The sequence below is a fragment of the Pinus tabuliformis genome, chromosome X (assembly GCF_031772625.1).
Source record: "Pinus tabuliformis cultivar Carrire ecotype Pingquan chromosome X, CPIR1, whole genome shotgun sequence".
In the NCBI taxonomy this organism is placed as follows: domain Eukaryota; kingdom Viridiplantae; phylum Streptophyta; class Pinopsida; order Pinales; family Pinaceae; genus Pinus; species Pinus tabuliformis.
Window position 1 is genome coordinate 1,215,742,834 of NC_142308.1, and position 16,226 is coordinate 1,215,759,059.

Sequence of the window (16,226 nt, forward strand, 5' to 3'; positions counted from 1 at the left end):
GTCTCAAATCATCTTTGTACATGGATAAAACAATGATTACATTCTATGCATGGTTGTACAACTTTTCAACCAACTGTCAATAGAGACCAAAAACATATATATGGCTGAAAAATGTATCCATTTCACTCAGGAAAGCACGTGTATAACTATTGCAAATAATTGAGAGAATATAATGAAGAATATGCCAAATAATAATGTAAAACTCATACCATGCACTGCTCCCCCAAATCTCAATATACCTATAATTGGCAAGCTAATCCCGCTAATCTAAAACTGCATGAGGCTAAAGTGAACTCATGATACACTGCGGCACCAATTTATACTCATCAAACTATCACACTACTACCATAAAATCTCTCTGAGGTTATGCACCTCTCATGAACTCTGCAGCCCTATAAAAAGTATGCATGATGTAACCATGGAATGAAGAAGGGGCTTCTCTTCACTATTTGAAGAGTTGTTGCTCCTTCTTTCTCCACACAGTCTTTGGATGCTTCTTTTCTTCCTTCGCTAGTTTTCTACTACCTCCACTTTGTTTCTGTTTCTCTTGCCAAATTTTCTTTAAATAAACAGGTAGCATGCAATCTCTTTCCATATTACCAAAGTTATGACATGTGTAGCACTCCACATGGCCAAGATATGAAGTGAGGGGAATATATCTCCTGCTACTCATGTCGTATCTATACATTGCATGCAATATGCTTCTCCTCCATTGGTTAGATATGTAATCAATTGCCTTATGTCCAAACATGTTACATGAATAGCAATAACCATAGAAATAACGATTATACCTGTTGGCCAATCTCCTTGACTGCTGATGTTGCTCCAAGCTACATTGATTATATCTACACATTATGCTCCTACAGTTAGCTGCAACATGCCCAAATTTGTGACAACTGTAACATTCTACTTTTTGCACGAAAGGAACAAAGGACTTTGGTTCCTTTGAAATTTTACATATCTAGTACATTCCTTTCTTGGAGTAAAAGATCTTCTAAATGTAGGTGCTCCTTGAGGTTTTATTGTATGCTGTTGCTAGTTCCTTTCTTTACTACTCTTGTTGTTGGCAATTTTGTCTATAGGTTTCTTTGGTTCTTCTTTGTTATTTTTTCCTGCATGTGAATTAGAATCACCCTTTTGAAATCCAAGTCCAAATTTATCCAATGGTGATCTTTGTATCTCAAGTAAACTATCCAAGGCCACAATGCTCTTCTCCATCTTTCATTTCTTTCTCAAAGACATCACTTCAACTTCTAATCTCTCACACTGATCTTCCTTCTATTTGTACTACTTCCTCATGCATTCCCCAATTCTTTTTAATTCTACCAATTTAATCTTTAAGTTGATAATCTCTTGCTTGAGCTTGGCCTCCTTATCATCAAAAATCTGCAATAATTTTTCTTGATCCTTGCATGCAACCGTTAGTCTATAAATCTTCGCTGTAAGAACCTTAATATCATTCTCATCTTCACTAGACACTTCAACCTGATCAAAATATGAATCATCAAAATTATAGCTCAATAGAAAATAATTAATATTTATACCTTTGGATTCATGATTTTATGATCTTTTCACATCATCAACTGAATCATTTTCATTAGAAGGATTAGACTCTTGTGGTTGAGCTTCTTGTTTTTGAAGGCCCTTCTTCTTTTTCTTCTTCTTGTTTCTCTTTTTTTCATTTTCTTTATTATTTTTGGTACCATCTACAAATATGGAATCTAGCTTATCCCACATTTCTTTGGCATATTTCAAACCTACTAGCTTCTTCAAATAAAAATTATGAAGATTCTGGTAGATTATACATCTTGCTTGCACATCCTGCTGCAAAAATTTAGGTGCAATTAGATCCTTGCCACATCCTTCACATACCAGTCTCCAAATGTTAGGTCAATGTTTGGTCAATTTAGAGTGTCCAAAATTGCTATATTAATTTTCAATCCGGGAGTTCGTAAACTATTGAAGTGCGGCGCACTATATGTGCAAGATAACCTATTTCTTACTTTTTTGTCGTTTTTTATTTTTATTTCATTTTTGGGTTTATCTTTGTTGATTTCCTAATGTGAGACAAAAATTCTAAAAGACAAGTATGGACAAAAATGTTCAAGGCAATGATGTCCTTTCTTATGATTTCCAAAACTTTAAATTTTTTCAAAAAGGTTTCAAAACATGTAATGATGAAATTAATTCCTAAAAGAGAATGAAAATGTGCCACACAAACAGTGAACTATTGATCATGAAACCATTATCCTTGCCGCTGTCTAAATACAAAAGAAACTGAACTCAAAGAAATCCAAAAATTGCAAGCAAAGTAAAGTTAAAATCAAATTACATCAACTCATATTCTGACCCCTCACCATTAGTCTCGCTATGGCTTTCGGAGCTAATCATAAACAACTTGAGCAATCTGATATCTAATTTGCAGAAAAATAAACTAATATCAAATTACACACTCATACTTCAATCCCTCACCATTAGTCTCGCTATGGCTTTCAGAGGTAACTGAAAATGACATGAGCAATTCAATAACTAACTTGAAGAAAAATAAACTAATATCAAACTACACACTCATACTTCAATCCCTCACCATTAGTCTCGCTATGGCTTTCGGAGGTAACTGAAAATGACATGAGCAATTCAACAACTAAATTGCAGAAAAATAAACTAATATCAAACTACACACTCATACTTCAATCCCTCACCATTAGTCTTGCTATGGCTTTCAGAGGTAACTGAAAATGACATGAGTAATTTAATATCTAATCTAACTAATAAAGCAAATGAACAAAACTGAAATAAATAAAACAGTGCTGGAATTAAAACTAAGCAAAATAAATTAGCAGAACGACAAGAAGGATTCCATGTCATTAGTCATTGTAAAACTATGTGCAAATGCCCGGGTTGCCTACTGTAATCTGGAACAAAGACACTGATCAGTTAACAGCAGTATAAAGCACGAAAAATTATGGACAGAAATAACACGTTAATACCATGAGAATTGCAATATATACACGTGAACAACTATGGCATAATGAACGTAAGGAAATAAAGCATGAAACTATATAGCAATAAACAAAACCTCGGTGTGTACAGGGGCCCTCTGCACAACCTTGGGCAATAGCTATCAACCATGAATTATGCTTATGAACAGAGTCTTCTCATGTATTCAAAACGCAGTCATAACAAAGAAATAATGTCACGGCACAGTAGGCTTTCTTTACAACAAAATTACATTACCAAGACTAACTATTATGCGTATGAGAACGCATTATTTATAACAAACATTTACATAACTGATTTCCTAAGAACTGCACTGATAAAGGACACTTGAACATCGTCTAGGGATCTAGCATTATGGCTACCGTGGTGATTAAATCTATTGAGAGTGGCTATTGGATTCACCTTATGGAGCAGTCCACAGGTGTTGATATGTCCCCTGAGATCTAGGAACGGCCACGCAAGTCTTCACGTGGTGAAAAACGGAGTTCTATCACCGTAGGACTCTTATGTTGACCATCGCTTGACTACCTTTGACCAAGACCTTCTTTGGTGAATTCGAATGAGCCAATAGGACTCGGTCCATGTCCACGTCATTTCCCACTTTCCCATGTGGCTCGATTTGCTTGAAGACACCTGCAATATAGACTTTAACAAAAAGGCTGCAGAAAGTTGAACTGGCAGTGGAAAGTGACAAGATTCCGCAACTCAATGAGCAAAAAGCTAATTCAAACAGTAGACACAAAACATAGTTAGGAAACCATTTTATATGCTCTTTTAAAATAATATGCAATGATGTTGACAACTTAGAAGGTCCAGGTAAATGGAAAAAGTCTAGAAAGGTGTATAGGAAAGATGCAAGTTTGGGGCTCAACATACCCCCACTGTGAAGGTGTTGCATGTCCCCATGCAACCAAAATTTTTATCATTCTCCCTTCAGTCCATGTGCTCTGAAGCTTCTTCCAGTACATCCAGCCCTCTTCTCCTCTTCTTTGGTACTACTACCATCCCAGGCTTCCTCATAAATCATCTGAATTTGAGACTGATCAATTCCCTAATCAAATTCCTACACTTTTTCTTTAATTTCCTGTTCTTTTTCTGCCACAGTCCCAGATGTAACATAGTGTTGTCATGAATAATCTTGTCCAATCTGCTTTGCTCCTTTAATGCTTCATTTTCATTTTTAATATGTCTATTTAAAACCTCCAATTCAAAGACTTCTTGTTTCAATGATTGGACTAGACCTTCTTGTGATGTGTGAGCCTGAGTGGATGACGTGCTTGGACTTGCAGCCGTCTTCTCTAAGGATTCTATATAATCGTACATCTCCTGTTGATTTGGGTCTACCTCGGGTGTAGCCTTCCTTGGGCTGACCCCAAAATCCTGTTGAGAGGGACTGATTTCAAACTCTGGCCGAGAAGGACTCATGTCAACATCTGGCTGTGAAATGGAAGTATGGTGTGGGCTATGGTCAGGAGAGGTTGCTGGAGGCTTTTCTGGGGTTTCCTCCCCCAAATCAATAAAGTGGGGCCCTTTGGTTTTTATTGTCTTTAATTTCCCTTTAAGCCTAGAGCTTCTTCTTACATGCTGTGGACTAGTATCTTCCTCCATACCCATACTCTGTTTTCTTTTTCGTTTCTTCTTGGTTGCAGCCACTTGTTTTCTAAGATAAGCTAACCTTTCGGACAGTGTTTGGTGATCTTCTTTTTGAGAAGGCTCTGCAGTTTGATATACAACTTCTATGTCTCGTTTCCCTTTTGATTTTCTTTGGTTTCTATCCTTGGTTCTTTTCAGCCTCTCTTCTTGATCAAAATCTTTGGTTTTGCTAATAGGAGGGTCTTCAATTATTACACTTGTCTCTTTCCTCCTAATCCTTCTTGCTTTATTGCTCTCAGGTACCTCGGGTGGCTCTTGAAAGTAGTTTCTCACCAAAAACCATTCCCAGGTGTCCCTATTTTTCTTCAATTGGTCTTCAATTAGAATTTTCACAAGCCCATGATGATACAAATGGGGCTCTATGTCTTCTATATTCTTTTGGACTGTTGTGCACATATTTTTCAAGCTCAGCAATAAAAAGTAGGGCAGATTGAGGGTTTGGTTTTCTAAAAAGTTCATCATCAACCAAGTATGATACATATACATTGCCCCAAAACGACCTTCACAAGTAATGAACTTTTGAATGATTAACAGTAAGCTGGCCCACTCCTCTTTTAAAGCATGGACACGAATTCCTCGTTTGAATATAGTTATGTCCATACCTGGGTTGTGTAGTATGATTCTCCAAGCTTGCTCGTCAAAGCTCTTGTTCTTGAACCAGCGTTCACCTTCCTGGGGAAGTTCTGTAGCAGCTGTTATGGATGGCTCGGTGATTGTAAACTTAAGGTCCCCAATTTACACCACCTAGCCGTTAAAAGACCTCGCAAAAGCCTTTGTAATCTCCTTATTGTGGCCCTTAAATTTTTGAATGAAACGTAGCCATCTTGCCTTCTTCAGTAAGTCTTTCACTTGTGGGTATCCTTCCAAAAACTTGGGCCCTTCTGGTTCTGCCCTCAACAACTGACCCATCCCTCCTTCTGTTCTTTAAAATTTGTCTGCATGAGGAGGGTTTAGCAGAAGTGAAACGGCTAGGTTATGGGAGTGAACAGATTTGATGGAGAAAACCAGTAACTGTGAGCGGAAAACAGAGGATACACATCTTCTGATCACAAGATCTGGCCCTGTTTTAAACAATTCGTTATAAATCCATGAATATTTTGAACTCTCCTGAATAATCTTTCTTATTTCACTAGGAAATAGATGTGGAGGTAGTTTCCTTGTAACCAAATATTTAGCAACATCTGCATACCAAGGGGTCTTAGTAGTTACTGCAAATAAATATTCATCAGGGAACTTATCCTCTACAGGAGAATCTTCTTTAGTATTATGGATCCTAGACAAGAAATCAGCTACTGTATTTTGTTTCCCTGGTCTATCCAACACAGTAATATTGAATTCCTATAAAAGTAAGAGCCACCTTGTAACTCTGCCATTAGTAACAGGTTTGTTCATTAGATATCTAATCGCAGAATGATCAGTATGGACAAAAGTTTCATAGCCTGTTATATAATGTCTAAACTTATTGATTACATGAATAATAGCTAAGAACTCTTTTTCAGTCACAGTATAGTTCAACTTAGTGGGAGTTAAGTTTTTACTGGTATAGTAAATGGCATAAGGAACTAAATCCTTTTGACCCAACACAGCTCCTAGAGCTGTATTTGAAGCATCTGTAGAAATATGGAAAGGAAGTTTCCAATTTGGCCCTCTCAAGATGGGTGCTTCAGATATTCTTGTCTTCAAAGCTTCAAATGATGATTGGAATTCAAGATCCCATTTGAATTCACAATCTTTTGTAAGCAATTTGAAGAGTGGAGATGCTATTTTAGTGAAGTTCTCTATAAATATTCTATAGTACCTAGTAAATCCTAGAAAACTTCTAACATATTTTTGACAATTTGGAATAGGAAACTTGGAGATGACTTCAACTTTTGATCTATCAACTTTAATCCCATCCCTTGAAATGTGATGTCCCAAAACAATACCTTCAGTAAACATCATAAAGCAATTTTCATGACTTAATGAAAGGTTTGTTTCTTTACATCTTATAAGGACTTTTTCCAAATTCTCTAATGCCTCTTCAAATGAATTACCATAAACTGTAAAATCATCCATATAAACCTCTACACAATCATGGATTAGATCAGAAAAGATTCCTAGTACTGCTCTTTGGAATGTTGCGGGTTCATTACATAATCCAAAAGGAAGCACTCAGTAAGCAAAAGTTCCCCATGGATAAGTAAATGTGGTATTATCTTGATCTTCAGGTGCTACCTGAATTTGATTATAGCCACTAAAACCATCCAAGAATGAAAAGTACTTTTTGCCTGCTAGAGTATCTAATACCTGATCGATAAAGGGCAAAGGAAAGTGATCCTTCAAAGTTGCTTTATTCAATTCCCTGTAATCAATGCATACTCTCCATTTACCATTCTTTTTAGGTACTATAACCAAAGGAGAAACCCATCGGCTATCTAAAATTGGATAAATGAAGTTTACATTGAGTAGTTTTTGGAGCTCTTCTTTCACTATCTCCCTAAGGTTTGGATTCATCCTTCTCTGAGGTTGTCTGATTGGTCTACTGTTTTCCTCAATGTAGATGTGATGAATGCATGTCTTAGGGTCAATACCTTTCATATCAGTATACTCCCATTCAAATTTAGTAGAATGTTTTTGCAAGATTTTGGTTAGCTCTTCCTGTTGTGATTTTTCCAAGTTTTTGTTGATATTCAATGTTTTACCTGGAAAAATCTCAATGGCGGAACTACCGAACTCTTCCATAGAGTAAAGAGACATTTGTCTAGATGATAGATACTCAATGTCAGAATCTAACTAAAATTGTGTGTGGTCATAATATGAAGATGTTTCAAAATTTTCTAATGTATTCAGAATTTGACTATCTTCACTAATTTTAGAAATGGTAAAGACAGGTTGTATAGTGTCCTCATCATCGACCCATTCATTATCTCCTACTTCTGTAATTGCTTTTGCTGGAGGATGAAAATTGAATTTCTTTGTTGAATTACCATCAGAAATGTACATATCTCCAGATCTACAACTAATGAAAGCATCAACTGTGGTTAGCCAAGGTCTTCCTAAGATGAGTGGGTGTCCTCCTAAATTACTCTTGGGAGTCAAATTCATGAAATCTACTGGATATTGCCAAGAATCTAGGGAGACTGAAATATATTCTAATACACCATCTGGTTTGATAATTGATCGATCTGCAAGTTGCAGTAGGGTAGGTGTAAAAGCAAGATTAGGAAGTTTTAGCTATTCCATAGTCTGTCTACTCATAATGTTGATAGCAGCCCCCAAGTCAATCAAAGTATTTGGAATTTCTACCCCATTTATATGTGTCTTGACAATTGGACTACCGGGATCTACATACTTCTGCATGGTAATTTTTGCCATCATGATATCTGAAATTTTTCCTAGCAAGTGAATTCTTCTTGTATCTCTTGGTTTCCTTCCTGGTCTTTTGAGACTCAACTCCTTTATTGTTTTTGCTAGAATAGTAATCTCTCTAATGGATTGTAGCAAGGGAATCTTGATACAAACATTCTTTAATTCATCTAGGAAATCATAGTCAGGCAACAAGATTTGTTTTTCCACCCCTTTGTCAATTTGTAATCTTTCAGGGAAAGGAGGTGTGGATGAAGATGCAGGTTGCTCAACTATAGGAGTTGTGGGGGTTGACTCTTTTTCTTTTTCTTTTTGAGTGCTTGGGTTTTGAAGAGATGCTTCAGAACCTTTATTGGCTTCAAGAGAATCTTCCTTAGAAATACTTTTCTTTTGAGCATCTATAGAAGGCTTTTCTAAAACTCTACCAGATCTGAGTTGTACATCATCGAGAGGAACAATCATATATGTAGGAAATTGTTGTCCTTCTACCATGTAAGCATTCTGAGGATTTTTATTATTGGGATTTGGCAATGGCTGGGATGGTAGTTGATTTGTCTTTTGTTGGAATGGAAGTAAGAGTTGAGAATTTGGATTCTGTTGAGAAGGTTGTTGTTGTGGAAATGGCAATGAAAGTTGTGGATTTTGATTTGGAAGTTGTGGAGCTTGTTGATTTTGAAAAGATGGAGGATATTGATAAAATTGAGCAAATCTCCCATAAGGATTTTGCATACCTTGTACCCATGATTGATATGGATTTTGAGGTTGGGACCAAGGTTGTTGCCAAGGATTCCAATTTGGTGGGGGTTGAAAGTTCATGGGGTTGTTAAACCCTTGATTTTGTTGCCCCTTCCAATGTATCCTTGAAATAAAACAGAGAGACTCTACTGAATTTGCGTCTTCTTGAAAGACAACTTTGAGCCCAGGAATTGAAGGACAATCCTTGGTCTCATGGCTTTCTGAGCAAATCATACATGTTTCTACAACTTTTGCATCCAAGGGGCATTCCCTTAGAGCATGTTTCTTCCTACATTTTGGACAAAAGATGGCCAAAGCTTCAGCTTCTACTTTCTGCTTGTTTTGTATTTTAAGGGTGTCTAGTTGTTCACTAAGGCTCCCTAAAATATCAGTTTTGAACTCATCAAGCATATTGCCGATCTCAGCCCTACTTACTGATCCAGTTGTAGATTTGTTTGCTCTAATAAGAGAAGGATCTCTAGGCCCTTTTCCAGTTTTAGATTTTCCCCTCGAGAGATGGACACATAGTTCTGCTATGTCATGAAGTGGAAGTTGAGAAATATCTCCCTTTCCCATCATGTTTAAAATATCTATCCATTCATCTCTAATGGCTTTTAATAGAAGGGATTTCAAGGTCTCCTCATCTAAGTTACTCATTTTTTCTCTTTTCAGGTTGTATTGAAATCTTTCAAGTAAATCCTCCAAGTTTTCATCTTCTTTTTGCACCATTTTGAATACCTCATCCTTATGGTTGGTGGGCATGAAATAGTCCAGGTATCTATCCAAAAAAATTTGTTTCATATCATTCCAAGTCCTAATAGATTGAGTGACTAATCCCATGAACCATTTCAAAGCAGCCCCCTTCAATGTTGAAGGAAACAATTTGAGTTTTTGAGAGTCTTCCATATAGTCATAAGTTCGGCACAAGACATCAAACTCAAATAGAAATGTTTCAGGATCCTCACTTCGTAACCCATAAAAGTTTGGGAGGACAGATGGTGAGATGTTTTTCATTGTTGTATGAGCTTCCTCATCAACTATAGGAAATCCAAATGAGTTATCTCCATCCCTATTTCCCCCATTGTTACCTCTACCTCCTCCTCTACCTCCTCCTCCAAATCTGTTTACTACTTCCTCTGTCATGATAGTTTCCTCAGAGATTTCAGAGTCCTCTGGTTCTTCTACTAATGGCGAATGAGGAGGAATTTCTCCCTCTTCTTCTTCAGGTGATTCTACTTCTTTGATTACAATATGTTCTCCTGTAGAAGTGAAGAAAGGTTCTTTCCCTAAGTCAGATTTGGTGGATAGTGTGGGAGAGTCTCCTAATTCAGCTGTTGCCCCTTGAATTCCAGGAATCCTAAGGCTAGGAGTGTGAGTTGGAGATGATGGAGGTGTATCTTGTCTATGCCTTGAAGTAGATGGAGTTGTAAAAATCAAACTCTTGGCCCTAGCTATAAACCTTCCCCTAGAATCTCTTGCTCTATGCATGTCATTTTTTATTTTTATCTTCAAGTTGGGCTAATAATTCTCTTTTTGATCTTCCAGATCACTCTAGGTGCAAGAAGAGAGCATACTCAAGAAATTATTAAACCAATAACTCTCTTTTCTGATCCTCCAGATCATGCTAGGTGCAAGAGGAGAGCATACTTTGAGAAGTTATCAATTTTTACCTTCCTTGAAATTTTTCTTCTTTTTTTTAGAAATTGGCTACCTAGTTACACTTCCCCGGCAATGGCGCCAAAATGTTTGGTCAATTTAGAGTGTCCTAAATTGCTATATTAATTGTCAATCCGGGAGTTCGTAAACTGTTGAAGTGCGTCGCACTATATGTGCAAGATAACCTATTTCTTACTTTTTTGTCGTTTTTGATTTTTATTTCATTTTTGGGTTTATCTTTGTTGATTTCCTAATGTGAGATGGAAATTCTAAAAGACAAGTATGGATAAAAATGTTCAAGGCAATGATGTCCTTTCTAATGATTTCCAAAACTTTAAATTTTTTCAAAAAGGTTTCAAAACATGCAATGATGAAATTAATTCCTAAAAGAGAATGAAAATGTGCCACTATTCTAATTAAACAAACAGTGAACTATTGATCATGAAACCATTATCCTTGCCGCTGTCTAAATACAAAAGAAACTGAACTCAAAGAAATCCAAAAATTGCAAGCAAAGTAAAGTTAAAATCAAATTACATCAACTCATATTCTGACCCCTCACCATTAGTCTCGCTATGGCTTTTGGAGCTAATCATAAACAACTTGAGCAATCCGATATCTAATTTGCAGAAAAATAAACTAATTTCAAATTACACACTCATACTTCAATCCTTGACCATTAGTCTCGCTATGGCTTTCGGAGGTAACTGAAAATGACATGAGCAATTCAATAACTAACTTGTAGAAAAATAAACTAATATCAAACTACACACTCATACTTCAGTCCCTCACCATTAGTCTCGCTATGGCTTTCAGAGGTAACTGAAAATGACATGAGCAATTCAATAACTAACTTGCAGAAAAATAAACTAATATCAAACTACACACTCATACTTCAATCCCTCACCATTAGTCTTGCTATGGCTTTCGGAGGTAACTGAAAATGACATGGGAAATTCAATAACTAACTTGCAGAAAAATAAACTAATATCAAACTACACACTCATACTTCAATCCCTCACCATTAGTCTCGCTATGGCTTTTGGAGGTAACTGAAAATGACATGAGTAATTTAATATATAATCTAACTAATAAAGCAAATGAACAAAACTGAAATAAATAAAACAATGTTGGAATTAAAACTAAGAAAAATAAATCAGCAGAAGGACAAGAAGGATTCCATGTCATTAGTCATTGTAAAACTATGTGCAAATGCCCGGGCTGCCTACTGTAATCTGGAACAAAGACACCGATCAGTTAACAGCAGTATAAAGCATGAAAAATTATGGGAAGAAATAACACGTTAATACCATGAGAATTGCAATATATACACATGAACAAATATGGCATAATGAACGTAATGAAATAAAGCATGAAACTATAAAGCAATAAACAAAACCTCGGTGTGTACGGGGGCCCTCTACACAACCTCAGGCAACAACTATCAACCACGAATTATGCTTATGAACAGAGTCTTCTCATGTATTCAAAACACAATCATAACAAAGAAATAATGTCACAGCACAGTGGGCTTTCTTTACAGCAAAATTACATTACCAAGACTAACTATTATGCGTATGAGAACGAATTATTTATAACAAACGTTTACATAACTGATTTCCTAAGAACTGCGCTGATAGAAGACACGTGAACATCGACGTCCAGGGATCTGGCATTATGGCTGCCGTGGTGATTAAATCTATTGAGGTTGGCTGTTGGATTTGCCTTATGGAGTAGTCCACAGGTGTTGATATGTCCCCTAAGATCTAGGAATGGCCACGCAAGTCTTAGCATGGTGAAAAACAGAGTTCTATCACCGTAGGACTCTTATGTTGACCACCGCTTGACTACCTTTGACCACGGCCTTCTTTGGTGAATTCGACTGAGCCAGTAGGACTCAGTCCATGTCCATGTCATTTCCCACTTGCCCATGTGGCTCGATTTTCCTGAAGACACCTGCAATATAGACTTTAACAAAAAGGCTGCGGAAAGTTGAACTGGCTATGGAAAGTGACAAGATTCTGCAGCTCAATGGGCAAAAAGCTAATTCAAACAGTAGACACAAAACATAGTTAGGAAACCATTTTATATGCTCTTTTAAACTAATATGCAATGATGTTGACAGCTTAGGAGGTCCAGGTAAATGGAAAATGTCTAGAAAGGTGTATAGGAAAGATGCAAGTTTGGGGCTCAACAGTCAACAAGACAAAAACTGAGAGTTAACATTTTTGTGCCATACCTTGAAATTTGTACCAATAAGGACAACCACTCCTTGAGAAGTCATTTGGAAATAAAATTTTCAAAAGTTTCCCAACAAACCCCATATCTTCTCTCCAGTGATAAAATTGCAACTAAGAGCCCCAATCTGATACCAATTTTTAGAAACCTTGAGCACTACTGAGAGGGGGGGTGGGGGGGTGAACCAATAGTGTGACTTATTATCAATTTTTACCAATTATATCTTCTCATTGAAGCATGAAAAAATTAACCAACAACTCATTAAACAATATCAGATCAACTACTAAAACTTCACATGAGCACATAACCTTGTAAACCAAAAAAATCACGTGAGAAACAATAAACAACTCATTAATGTAGAAACACATCATCACACATGAGACACAAGATATTTGGTGGAAAACTTGTTCGGGAAAAAAGCCACCCTTGTTGCTGCTACACTTCTCTGAAGCTCTATTATGTCAAACACTAGCCTTTTACATAAATACGTTGGCTCCCATCAGTTAGGAGACTCAACCTCATATACAATCAATTGACCCCCATCAACTAGAAGACTCAATTCTACTTATCAACATAGAAGACTATGTTCTCACAAGGATCTATGGATAACCATCCGCTGAAATCCACCATGATCAATGATCCTCACCCAACTTCGATTGGACTATCCAACTCTAATTGGATGGAGAAACTGTTCCTTTCACCCATGCTATAGAATCACTGCTCCAGTCTCATGAAGTCAATTCTCTACTCTATGCGGACCTCATTTCATATATTTTTACACTAGATCCAAGACACTCTGCTCAACTCTGATTCAACTTTATAATACGATCTTCAACAATAAGACACCATCAACACAAATAAAAGCACCACAAACATATGATCTCCACTCAAGAAAAGTAGTGGCTACAATGCATGCATAAAATCTAACATAATCACCAATAGGAAAAATAAATCTCACACTTAGCCATAACATCAAAGCCTCACTCCAAAATATAAAATCTGTATAATACAATAAACATCATAAAACACAATGGCTATCTGCCAAAAGAACCAACAACACCTGCAAAAAAAATGTGAGAGTCAAAAACTTGGAGCTACACCAAGCTCTCCATCTCTACCAACAAACTCTGTTACAACTCTCTGCATCTCTAATATGCAATCTAACGTTTTGCATCAATACTTTGCTTCAACAATTATATCTGCTCATTCTGCTACCATTATCACTCATACACCGAAACAATCCTTCTCACAAATTTGTCTAAAGCATTCCTCTTCTATGCAACCTTCTCTTACACTATCATTGAACCAACCATCACTGAACTCCAAAATAAAGTATATAAAACACGCAGGGAAAAAATCACTTTTGAACTAGGATCAAGAGTACACAAAGTTGAAAAAATCAAACCACTATCACCACTACTTGTGCACTTATGTGTTCAAAATTACTGGAGGACTTGATCAACTAATTTTTACCTTATATCATTAATTTAGAAGCTTCCTCGAACATAAAAGTCAAAATAATCCAAAAGTGCGCGAGGAATGTAGAGAAAATTTCATTCTAATCCTTAACCACACCCACAAAAATAGCAGCTTTTGGTTGTAACCACATTGACAAGCTTTTCAAATTTCGGATGGAGCCATCCAATCACACGCATGAGCCTGCATCCTTGCGGTTGGGGCAGAGTATAATGAAAAACATAAGAACCTCAACTCTAAACCTTTGCCACCTGTTTGGTCACCTTCACCACTTCTTGTACATGCCTCCAAACCTCTTTCAAGTCCTTTGAGACCTATACAAATAGGACAAACTTGTCTCCCAAGTGTGCCAAGGTGACCTGGAAGCCAACAAATAAGATTTGACACGACTGCCAACAAGTTCTCTACTCTGCTCAAACACCTACACAAGATGCAACACATCTAAACAAACCTGCAACACACTGTAGCACATCTCCATCATCATCATTGATGAGCCTCATCAATAGGTAAACTATATGAGTCACAATGCCACTCTCCAGCTTATTAAATTGTCTTTTCTCACATTTATTTAGAGATTTTATTATATTTTGTTTAGTGAGAAGAGTAAAAGTAAGTTGTTATGTCATATGGCCTAATGTGTGTTAAATGTAGGAAATTGGAGTAGTTTTGAGTTGACTTGAGTGCAGGGACTCGGAGTAGGCAAGTGTTATAGCACCATTCACCACTCTTGGTATATATGATGCTTTGTTTATGGCCTAGGGCAACCCCTCCTTCCAACCTTGGTCCAAATATATAAAAAAAACAGTGTTTTATTCCATGTACGCCACTTTGCCCTGAGCTAAAAGTGTGTACACGTGGGCTAGTCAATACCCAACCCATGTATATGTATTAAAACACTTAAAAAATTAAATTTCCTTAATTTTGGGCAGAGTTCACAGGTTTTACTTGTTGATTACCTCCTATTTCCCGTGGCCCAACTGTTTCCAAACTAAAAAACTAATTGGGAGAGGTATAAATAGACCTCTATGGGAAGGCCTTAAGAGAGGAGAAGAGATAGAGTTATTATACTAAGATTATCCCTGACTGAGTCTGATGAATCCCTGTTGATGCCAGGCACTGACATCCTTTAAAAATCCCATGTGGACCTATGAGTTATGGGTCCACATATACAATGAAAGCCTTTGCATTGGTGGATTTTAACAAAACACGACCAATCACCAAACAACAAAATAACACAAAACCCGCCAATGAATGCCAGACCCACTCTGAATGCATACAACCAGAACCCAAATAAAATAAATCCCAATTCAATTCTTATCGGATCCGCCTTTCCCACAAATATTATCAGATTAATTCTCCACCGTTGATCTTACCCTTTCAATCTAACGGTTGATGGTTCACTCGATCATCGCACATCGCAAATCATATTTTCTTAAGGCCAAGGTTCATCCACTCATGAAATATTGCGATGTGAAACTAATCAGCGATCCTCCACTATTTGATCAAAACACACTTGATCCAACGGTCAACAGTGATATTAGACGGGGATCATGCGCGACGTTTAACTGCCCTTACGGAGCCGATAAGGAATATAAATCCTTGATCTATAAATGTTCCGGTCCGATTTTGAAATTAAAGATCGATCACTTTATGACCTGATATCCGTTGGATATAAGAGGCCATCAAATCTACAGTTGGCAGGACTTCAACTAGAACACGGTTTAATAACGGCTTAACTCCTGCAGTTGACTGTGACCTAAGAGTTGACTATGGGATCGACGGCTAGGAGTGAGTGTGGGGCTTCAACCACGATCAAGAAATTCGTACACTCTTGCCCCCACAATTGCTAATCACCATCGAATCTGCTAGCCAAAGGACGGTCTTGATTTATTCTGGGTTTTATTCACAAATTTAACAAGTTCTACCAAGACTTAGCGCTTCTGCCAAGTTAGTTGGTCTCTAAACTATAAACTTCGGTTTCTTAAAACACATCCAGGCTCTTAAATATTCACTGTAATTACAGAAGATTCAGCCTACGATCTAAGAAGTCAATCACATAACAAAATACCATGCAAAACAAGCTTTGTACACACACTCCTTTTATTCATAACAGTCTTTACATA